The following is a 9,786-nucleotide window of genomic DNA, read 5'->3' as shown; positions in this document are numbered from 1 at the left end:
TTTAGCTTTTTATTGATTTTTTTTTTGTTTATACACTGTATAAGGATAATCTGTATCCTTTCCCTTCTCTCCCAGAGAGAATTCCTTAGGACAAACAAGTTTTTGAGATTAAAAAAACACTCAGCAAAATTGATTAATAAATAAAAAATATTATGTGCAAAGTTGTACACCCATGGATCCAACTTTTACTCTGTACCATCACTTCTGAAATGAAGGGTTGGAAGGTCATCTTCTTATATCTCTTTTTGGGGGTTAAAAAAATTTATTGATGTTATTTGTCGTGTACATTACAATAATTTCTCTTAGCTTGCCACCCTCCTCCCAGAGAGTTATCCCATATAACAAATATTATAGAAAAAGAGGATAAAGGAAAAAAAAATCAATCAGCATAACTATTCAGTACATCAAAAGATCTGAAAATTTTATGCAATATTTCATACTTTGGAATTTCCAGCTCTGAAAAAGGGGTTGGGGGGTATAGTTGTAGTCTCCTCTCTTCTCTTTAGACTCATGTCTGTTTGTATTTTTGCAATATTTTATATCTCTCTCTCTGTCTCTCTCTCTGTTGTTCCTCCTGTTGAACTTATTATATAAATTGTTTTCTTGTCCCTGCTCACTTCTCTCAGATATCTGTCTTTCCATGCTTTGTGTGTATCATTTTAGTCTTTTCTTATAGAACACTAACAGCCCATGATATTCATGTACCACAATTTATTTAGCCATTTCCCAATCAGAGGGGCATTTTCTTAGTTTCCAGTTTTTTACTTCCATAAAAAGTACTGCTATAAATATTTTCATACATATAGAATCTTTCATGTCAGTAATGCTTTTCTGGGGACTATGTCTAGTGGTGGAAAGTCTAGGTGAAAAAGGAGGGACATTTAATCTTTTTTTGTAGAATTTCAAATTGCAATCAAGAATAGCTGAACTAATTCCCATTTTCCCCAACAATGCATTAGTGAGCCTGTCTTTGTACCATCCCCTCCAATATTTATTATTCCTCTTTAGACATCTTTGAGAATTTGCTGAGTGTGAGGTAAAACATCAAAGTCATTTTTATTTGCACTTGTAATTATTTATTGTTAATATCGTATTAGTCAATTAACAACCATACCATATGCTAAATACTGGCCATTGTTATAAGCATCAATATACCCAATACTTGAAAACTATTTACATTTAATAAATTCATTTTAAAGCAGAAAATGTCATAACAATTTTCTTCTTCCTTTTAATTCTCCATCAGGTGATTTTTGACTGTTCAGGGCTTTTCAACTCCTCACAATTGGTGATCTTAATTGTATTTCGACATTATCCTATCTTTAGATTTAGGGGCAAATACAAATAATAATTTCCAAAAAGTTTGGAAAAAGTGACTTCCCTGTCTCCCCCTCCCCCCAAATATTTTCAGTGTAAACTACGAACAATGCAATTATTGAATGACAAGTAACTTTTATTGTATATTGCCAGATTTCTCTCCAAAAAGGTTTTACCAGTTTGCATCTCACGAACAATGAATGAATCTATCAGTTTCTCTACAACTTTGTTATTGAGTTTTGTTGCTTTTAATTATTTTTACCAATTGTCAGTACAATGACACCTCCAATGAGTTTTAATCTCCAACCCTTTTTTAGTGAGGTTGAGTATTTTTCAAAGGATTATAAACAATATATTTCCTTTTTCATAAATCATCTTTTCATATCTTTTGGTCATCTATCAAAGGGAGACTTTAGAAACTTTTAACATTTGCATATATATACTTTAGATAGCATATCTCCAAAAGTTGTGATGAGAACCAAAGAAGATAATATTTGTAAAGTATTTAGCACAATCTTCCTGAATTCAAATCTGGTCTCAGACCCTCCTTAACCCTAGATAAGTTACTTAACCTAGTTTACCTCAGTTTCTTCATCTGTAAATGAGCTGGAGAAGGAAATGACAAACCATTCCAGTGTCTTTGTCAAGAAAACCCAAAATCATGAAAGAAGAATTGATCATGACTAAAACAACTGAATAGTAACAATGAAAACAAGTCTACTGATCCTTAATAAATGCTTAATTCCTTTCCTTGTCTAGATGTTGAGTTTCTGTCTTTCTAATTTGTTACAAAATTTTTTTCCTCTTCCAAAGTCTTTTTTTTTTCAGTGTGACCCAGGTTTGTCTGGGAATACCCAGTACTCCTGGGAGGGAGACTCCTTGAAGTGCCTTTGAGGCATGTTCAGATTGCCTAACATGGAGGACTCTAACCACTGGGGTAGGTGTAGCCTCCTTTGGTTGTGTAACCAGAATGGGCTAAGTCTTTAAAACAGGCAAGACTGAGATGGTTGCTTTCTTTTGTTTCTGTTCTTTATTTTTTGTCCTTCTTGATCTCAAGTGCAGGCCACAATCCTCAATGGATCCATGTGTTTGAACTTGTACAGCAACAACACCCCCAGGCCCTTTTTCTGAACAGGGTAAAAGAGAGAGTAGTTTAGTTCTTGAGACCTGTTCTGTGAGTGAACTTAGAGACAAAAAGAGATAAGCAGAAAGGCCAGAAGAAAGTGATTGTCTCAGTCCCACCAGTTTTAAAAACTCAACCTGTTCCAGTTACATGTCCAATCAGAGAAGGCTACACCTATCCCCATGGTAAGAGTCCTTCAAGTTGGGCAATCTGAACGTGCCCCAAAGGGGATACTTCATGTTGGGAGCACTGGACAGGCTCCAACAAGCCCAGGTTTCATCAATCCTAGTTCTTCTAGACATTTCAACAGTATTAGATACTATGGATTGCCATTTCCTTCAAACTTTCCACCCTCCACTTCAATGACACCAACAATGTCCTTTTCTTAGAGTTAGAAGAGACATTTTTTAGAAGTCATCTGATCCAACACCTTCTTTATTAGATGTGAGCAAACTGAGATCCAGACAAGTTTAGTGACTTCCTCAACATCTTATTCTGTGTCCTCTGACTTTAAGAGTCATTGTGGTGGAATGGACAGAGCATTGGGCTACAAGCTAGGAAGAAATGGGTTCAAATCCTGTCTTAGACATTTCTTAGTTATATGACCCTGGGGGAGTTACTTTTCTACCCCCCAGTTTGCTATCATTGAGTCTAATTCAATGATTTCTAAGATCTTTCCTGCTCCAAATTTATGATCATATAAAGAACTGTTCAAAAGGGATTTAATTTAAAAAGAACAAAACTGAAAGTGAATAAAAAATAGAGCCGTGGGGACCTTATCCTGGCATGAAGGGAATAGTTACATTTATGTCAACACCTAGTTGAGCTATGAAAACATCTAGACAGCAAGAGGGGTAGGAAGATAATTAGAAAAACCATATAACTAGAGCTACACAGCATAAGCCAGAGAGTGGTGCGAAATCAGAGGTCATTCAAGACCATCCAAAAAGACTTTCTGACAATGACTCCAGGGGCAGCAAGGTGGTGCAGTGGATAGAGAACAAGGTAGCAAGAACAGAGTTGGAATCCAGCCTCAAACACTTAATGAGTTGGGTGACTCTGGGTAAATCACTTAACTCTGTTTGTCTGTGTTTCCTTAATCTGAAAAATGAGCTGGAGAAGGAAATGGCAAACTACTCCAATAACTTTGCCAAGAAAACCTCAAATGGGGTCAGAAAGACTGGGACACAACTGATGCAACCATAGCAATGACTCCATCAGGTGACCTATAATATTTCTTACCAATATTCAAGAATGTGGCCCAAAGATATGGTGTCAAGGAGGGTGAGTCTGAGATCTAATTTATTCCTTTTCCTATCACTAAATTGTGAGATACTTCAGAACAATCTTTTTTTCCCCCCTGTGCTTAAAGAAATATCTATTTTTAACATTTGTTTTTAAATTTTGAGCTCAAAATTCTCTACCTCTTCATGTTTCCTTCTCCCCAAACCATGAGAAGGCAAGCAACATGGTATCAATCATACATGTAAAATCATGCAAAGCATTTCCAGATTCAACAAGGGTCTTAAAACTTTTTGTCCCTCCAGAGGTACTGAGTATATGACTGGCAAGGAACTGAAGAGAAAGAATAGTGAACTGGTGCAGGCCCTCATCACCTCACACCAGGAGGATTGCAATCCCCTCTGGGGGTGCTGCCTGTCACAAGTCTCTCTCCAATCCAGCCAATCCTCTACTTAGTTGTCAAATTAATCTTACTATAAAAGCTGTAGCTAAGTAGTATAGTTACTTGACACATCCTAGCAGTGGGACCCTGGACAAATCATTTAACTTCATAGCTTCGCAAAAAAAAAAAAAATTATAAAGCACAAGCCAGACACACACTCCACTCCCCCTCCCCCTCCTCTCTCTCTGTCTCTCTCTGTCTCTCTCTGTCTCTCTCTCTCTCTCTCTCTCTCTCTCTCTCTCTCTCTCTCTCACACACACACACACACACACACACACACACACACTCAAAGGAAGGAGATGGAGTACTTAAGAGTGTGAGGAGCAACAAGACCTGTCTGACTGGATCATAGAATCTCAGAGGTAGAAAGGACTCCAGAAACTATATATTCCCACCCTTCTCTAACATCTATAACCAGTGGTCATATAATTCTTACTACAAGATTTCTAGTTAAGGAAGTTTAGCCCATTTCAATTTTGAATGGCTCTAATTATTGGCAAGCTTCAACCAACTTGGTGGCATAATAGATAAAGTATGGACCTGGAATCAAAGCAGATCTAAGTTTAAATCCAGCCTCAGACCCTTACTAGCTGTGTGATCCTGGGCAAGTCACTTAGTCTCCGTTTGTCTCAGTTTCCCCAACTGTGCTATCTACCTCCCAGAATTGTTAAAGGGATCAAATGAGACATTAATTGTAAAGTATCTGGCACAAAGTAAGCACTTAATAAATGCTTGTTCCCTTCCCCAGCTGTCCTCATTATTGTTATTCAAGATTCTCACTAAAGACATATCTCCTCTCTCAGAGAGAGTTAAGCCTTGTGGCCCCACACACTCCATCCATTTTGGAGGTCATCAGACTGTCTGAGGAATTTGAGTAAGCATCTGGGTTGCCCAGATGACCAGGCAGTGAAGATACAATTGTCTGTCATCTAATACAGTATTGTTGTGTTTGAGGAACTCCTATAATTCTAAAACTTTAGTATGACAGAGAGGTTGATTTCATTTATAGTTGATTAAGAATGAATTTTTCAAAAAAACATACCGATGTCTTTCGTTTTTATATCTCAGTTATTTTAATATTCCCTCTTCCAGAATAAGCCTCCCCTTAGGGAAAAAAGAAAAGGAAAAACAATTCTGCAAAAGCAACCAGTACAGCAATTCTTGTCTAATAATGTATATACCATTCTTTACCTATAATCTCCCACCTATCCTGTCTTGGTTGGAGTCAATTATATATAAATTAGGGGCAGCTAGGTGGCACAGTGGAGAGATCTCTGGGCTTGGAATCAGGATGACTCATCTTTCTGTGTTTAAATCTGGTCCCAGATGCTTTCTAGCTGTGTGACCCTGGGCAAGTCACTTAACCTTGTTTGCCTCAGTTCCTCAACTATAAAATGAGCTGGAGAAGGAAATGGCAAATACACTAGTATCTTGATATGTCAAGAAAACCCCAAATGGAGTCATGAAGAGTCAGATATGACTCAAAATAACTGAACAATAACAACATTATAAAAATTTGTCCTTGAGTCTCTACTATAGAAACAGTATGGGATAGTGAGTTATACTCAGAATAAGGTCTTCAGGCCACACCATAGGTTACATGACCCAGTGTAATATTTCTGAGTTCTAGCTGATTGTCTACAACTATAAGTTGCAGAAACAGCTCCTGGCCTCTTGCCTCTCTAATTAATAATCATTTCATTGGGCCATGTTACAATGTTTTTATTGGAAAATTAAATTTTGATCATAAACTTAAGAGCAGGAAGGTAGAAGGAAAACTGTATCATTTTGCATCCTCTCATTTTACAGATGAAGGTTAAGAGAAGAGGAAATGACTTGCCTAAGGTCACACAGCTCATAGGCAACAGAGTCAGAATTGGAACCCAGTCTAAATCCAGTCCTTTCTCCATTGTACATTGTTACCAGCCCATGATTCTATTGTTCATCTTTCATTGCCAGAATAGTTCTCCTTTCCAACCCCATTGCTTAGGCAAGATAACATCCATAATAGACACAATAACTTGTCCATGGCACAGATATTAGGAAGCTGAGATTTGAGATGACATAAGGAGCTGAGGACTTGGTCTCAAGCTTCAAGCTCAAGTTCAGGCTGATTGTGGGCTACCTTGACAACAGCCTTGGCTCTAGAAGGGCTGAGTGTGGCAGGTGTGGGACATTTGGAAAAGGTCATTTGTAGTATAAGAAAGTCACAGGTCTGGGAAGCCTCCAATTGGAAGCAGGGCTGGAAACTATGAAGTCAGAGGGGTGGGGAGCTAGCAGACTAACCTATCACCACAGGCAGGTCTTGGAAGGAGGGTCTATGTCCTTGACACTTGGCTATTGGCCTGGGGAGAGAGAGAGCAACTTGATACCTTCTCTCCTCCTGAGCCCTTGGGCCAGATCTGTAGGAAGAGGGAAGAGTATAGGAGGTCAGGGCACAGGATTCTAGTAGCCTAAGAGGAGAAGAAATGTTCTCGGAAAAAATAGTAAGACTGTAAACATAGGACCTTTCACTTTCTGATTCAAAATCCAGGGCTTTGGAGATAGATAAAGATCTGGGCAACTAAGGGCACAGGAGATAGAACCCTGGACTTAAGAGTCAGGAAGATTTATCTTCCTGAGTTCAAATTCAACCTCAGACACTTCCTAGACCCTGGACAAGTCACTTAACCCTATTTGCCTCAGTTTATTCATTTATAAAATGAACTGGAGAAGGAAAAGACAAATCACTCTAGTATCTTTACCAAGAAAACCCCAAATGACCCCAAATGGGATCATGAATATTTTTGACCTGGCTGAAAAATGACTGAACAAGGTGAAACAGGACCAAGCATGTTGAGAAGCAGGCATAATAAAAGGGAAGATTTCAGCACACCTATGGTCAGAAGGCTTTGCCCAACTATGTGACTGTCAATAAGCTACTTTATTTCTGCCCTTAGTTTTCTTGGTAACATTTCTGTCCTTAGTTTTGTCATATGTAAAATTAAATGTCTGATGCCACCAACATCCACACACACAAAAAAAAAACAACCCCCCCCACAGAATCTGAATGAACACTATACTCACTTTTAAAAAAAAAATCTCTTATGCTTTTCCTTCCTATCCCATGGTTTCCCTTTTCTCTTAGTCTTAATTTCTCAAACACAAAATAACTAATATGTAAACATGTTAAATACAAATGTATATGTACAATGTTCAGCAAGCTATTCAGTGCTAAGGGAAGGAGGGTGGGAAAGGAGGTGGAAGAAAAATGTGTAACTTATAAATATGCAAGTGAATGAATGTTGAAAAACTTTTCATAATATATAATTGGAAAATTAAATATCAGTCAAAAAAGTTACAGAACACTGATGAAAAATGATTTCAAACAAATAAAAGGTTTTTTTAGGGTAATGACTAAGAAAAAAATAAAAGGTGGGGGTAGGGGAAAGGGAATAATATCTTCCTTCTTTCCTCTTTTATTTACCATACTCTACCTTTTAATTTAATTATTTATGTTCTCATCTTATCTCCTGTATTGGATTATAAACTCCAAGAGAACAAAATCCATATCTTATTTACCATAAGCAAGTGATTTAACTTCTATGAGCCTTAGTCTCATTTGTAAAATGGAAACAATACCTATAGTTTTCAGCTGACAAGAGGTGTTGTATGGTTCAAATATGGAAAGGAGCTAGTAATCAAAAGAGTCCAGGCATGAAAGAATTGAAACATAGCTTGGGTCCAAGGGAGAGAATCACCCATGAGGAGAGGAGGGCTCCAGGGTGGAAGTTTCTAGGAGTATCAGTGCAACAGCTAAAGAGAAACAGATTGTTGAAATACTGGGGAGTGGCATTTTGGTGTTCAGAGCTCCAGGTTCCTGATTTTCCTGTCCATGACTTTCGGGGGCAACAGGGAGAAATGTTGTAATTTGACTGGAACTCTTTGTGTGCTAGGTTGTCCCCAGGTAGGAGGGGGCCAAGCATCCAGACTGACATCTTGGATGGAGTCATCATCAGCACCTCCTCCAACATCTCCCAGAGACAGGATCAGTGCTTGGGAGAGCCCAGATCCAGATCCTAGAGCACAGGCATCAGCACTGTTAGGATCTGCAGAGAAGGTGAATTTCAGAATATTAGAACTAGTAGGTCTTGAAAACCTCATCATTTGTGGAGATGAAAGGATGATAGCCACCTCTCACCACATAGTCTCTGCTTTCCATCTAACATAAATTCCTGACTCAAAGAAGAATTACATACAACTCCTTCCCCTAATTTTTCTATAGCCCTGGAAAGCTGGAAGAATCAAATGGAAGAGGTCTCAGTTTTGGGAGATGGTAAGAGACAATTTTCTTGCATTTTTCTTAGGTACAAAATACAACATGCCCACAAAATGCTGATTTTCTATGAATTTAGGAGTAGAAACTGGAAAGGGAAATTCCTAATTGGGGGTGGGGGTGGGCAAGAAGGAGAGATAGTGAAATAAGTCAGAGATCTTCCTGGTGGGTAGTGAGTTCAAATACAGTCTCATACATTTATTAGCCAAGTGATCTTGAGCAAATTACCTAATCTGGCTTAATTTCCTCAGCTGTAAGATGGGGATCAGAATAGCACCTGCTTCCCAAGGTTAATGTAAGGACTAAATGAGATCATATCTTTAAAGCATCCCCACAGGGTTATGTCATTAGTGCATTGAAGTATTTGAAAGGATAGAATGTGGAGTGGGGATTAGCTTGTTCTGTTCAGTCCCAGAGGGCACAACCCAGGAGCAATAGGTGGCCATTGCAAAGAGGTTAATATAGGTTTGCTGTCAGGAGCTGTCCCAAAGTGGGACTGATGGCCTGCCCTGACAAATGAAATCTTCAAGCCAAGGTTGTTGACAGCTGGTTGGGTATATTGTAGTGGAAATTCCTTTCATGTTATTAGTTGTTGGTGGATATTGGTATTGTTTGTTCCAACAACTTTTCCTGTTATGGGTTGGACAAGTTGGTTCCTGAATTCTCTCCCAATTCAGAAATTCTTTAATTCTGTGATTTTCCAGTTAGATATGATCCCTGCCTCCTTGAACTTCTGGGTCACTTTCCTTAACTCATTCCATTTACTTAATCATATTCTAACTTCTATTATAATTAATTCATGTTCATGCCCCTCCCCCTCCATTCGGATACAAACTCCTTGGAGGCAGGAGCTATGTTGGTTTTTACCTTTGTATTTCCAGTGCCTAGTATATTGTCTTGAACATTTTCTTGTTGATGGAACAATAAAATGGTCTAGCCATTCTGGAAAGCAATTCAGAGCTCTGCCCCAAAGTCATTATACTACATTTTGACCCCAAAATGCTACTGACTATTAGGCCTATATCTCAATGAGACCAAAGAAAGAGGAAAAGGACTCAAGTACATAAAAATATTTACAGCAACCCTTATTGAAGTGGCAAAGATCTGGAAATTAAAAGGGTATACATCAGTTGGGAAATGACTGAACAAATTATAGTATATGGATGTGATTGGACTATTGCCCTATAAGTAATGACTTTGAGAGACTTGGATGAACTGATGTAGAATTAAGTGAGCAGAAAGCTGAGAACAATTTATACTTTAACAACAAGATTGCAAAGGAAAACTTTGAAAGATGAAGGAATTCTGATCAATGAAATGACCAACTGTGATTTCAGGAGACCAGTT

The sequence above is a fragment of the Macrotis lagotis genome, chromosome 1 (assembly GCF_037893015.1).
Source record: "Macrotis lagotis isolate mMagLag1 chromosome 1, bilby.v1.9.chrom.fasta, whole genome shotgun sequence".
Classification (NCBI taxonomy): Eukaryota; Metazoa; Chordata; class Mammalia; order Peramelemorphia; family Peramelidae; genus Macrotis; species Macrotis lagotis.
The sequence above is the reverse complement of the archived record's forward strand: the minus strand, read 5'-3'. Positions refer to the sequence as shown.